Source organism: Apis cerana, linkage group LG1 (genome assembly GCF_029169275.1).
Source record: "Apis cerana isolate GH-2021 linkage group LG1, AcerK_1.0, whole genome shotgun sequence".
In the NCBI taxonomy this organism is placed as follows: Eukaryota; Metazoa; Arthropoda; class Insecta; order Hymenoptera; family Apidae; genus Apis; species Apis cerana.
In genome coordinates this window covers 19,253,945-19,255,872 of record NC_083852.1, presented here as the reverse complement: position 1 = coordinate 19,255,872, position 1,928 = coordinate 19,253,945, and positions in this window count along the sequence as shown.

Genomic DNA, 1,928 nt, shown 5'->3' with positions numbered 1-1,928 from the left:
AGACAAGTGGAGAACACGCGGCCACGTTGACTCGTTTAACCCGCGCGGGTCACCTCGATCCGAGTCCCCTTCTCCCCATCCGATCCGAATCTCTCTCCTCTCCCGTTTCTCGATCGGAACGTATCGATTCCTACTATATACCCTCGCTGGCGGGTATACCACGGTAAGCGGTATATACGGACGATTCTATGGGAAATAGAAAGTGGCCACGCGGTGTTCGCGGTTGGCCGTGCGTACATTTAGCCTACGTGAAATTTATGAGCGGACTGCCTCGTAATTACCATTGTGGAAACTCGGGAGAGGGCGGAGAGGAGAGACTCGAGAGAGAGAGAGAGAGAGGGAGGGAGGGGGAGGAGAATTAAGGAGAGAATACGAAGGAGGGGCGGGGAGGGGAGGAAAGAGGGAGAGGGAGAGGGAAAAGGAGAGAAGGAGGAGGACCTGCGAAGGTATACGCAGTCGCGAGGAGAGGGACGACAAAAAAGTGGGGGACTAGAGAGACGAAAAAAGAGAGGGAGAGAAAGAGAAGGGAAGAGAGAAACTACTCGAGGCCAGTTCTATACGTGGGTTCTGTAAGTGCCGTGTAATTGCTACGGCGCGTTTGCTCGGGCATCTGTTTACCCACTTCGATCGCAAAACGGCGAGCTGTAAACGCCCATTCGAGATCGTTCGAGATCGTTCGGTTTCCATCTCGGCCGAACGGTGCGCTTATTACCCGTACCCAACTGGGCTGCCGATCGATATCTGTTTCGTATTAACGACGCACCGCGACGTGCTCTTTCGAAACCGCGGCCGGACACGGTGGCCTTCGGTAATTAGGAACGAAACGCGAATCGAATAATTATTAGTTCTCCATATCTCTCCCACTTGGGTGCAATGCGCGCGCGGACAGTTCTCTCTCCCCGACCCGAGCTCCGATAATGCGCAGATATCGAAAATTACGAGTATCGTGGGTCGATACCGTTTCTCACGTATGCCTTGGCCGTAATTACCGACGTCTAATCGGTGGCCGCTCCGATTCGCTCCGCGCCGTAAAACCGGTGGAATCGCCTAACTCTCCGCTCTGCATCGTGCCGTGGCCGTGCGGGGATTTCCTCGCTAATTTACCTGCTACCTCGCCTCGATGCGTCATGCCGTGTGGCATCGAAAGGAGAACAGGGCGCTCTCTCGGCCCTCTCCCCGGCGCCGATCGTCCAACGCGAAATTCTTCGAGGATACGTCGGAACGTGGATGACAGGGAGAGGCGCAATAAATTGGCGAAACGTCAGGAGGCAGAAAAACAGCCGGATCCAGCTCGTCTCGGTGTTTCTTTGTCGTGGGACCGATGCCGTGTCATCGGTCCCAACCGCGGCTTTCGGGGCCCACTACTCGGTCACGAGGTCCCGCTTGACCGTCTGCGGCGCGGCCTTGCGAGGCCCGCGACAAAAACTGTTGCGGGTCCTTCCATGCTCTTCCTTCCTTCTCCCCTTCCCCTCTCTTCGCTTCTTCTTGCGTTTCGTTAGAATTTCAACTGGACGATATTCGCAAAATTTTCTGCCATTGCTCCAAATTCTTCTCAACAGACAACAGAGATTCCATACAAATTCTTTGAATTTCCTGGTAATGGTGGCAATTATTGCAACGACGAATCGATCACGTGAACGTGAATCTGTGATAAAGGCTTTAGAAGAGTCGTTCGATAAATGGCATTATTTGTTATGTATATATATATATATATATATACACACACACACACACAATTCGTTGAATCAATTAATTTTCTATCTCTTTACCGATTTTTAAATTTTTCGATTTTACATAGTTATATTAATTTCGTAAAAAATTGCGTAAATAAAACTTTTCGAACATTTCCATCCACATTCCGATTGTAATTATTCTCGCCTAACTTAGGTTAAATATAGTTAATAAATATCTTGATATAAGTTGAAATC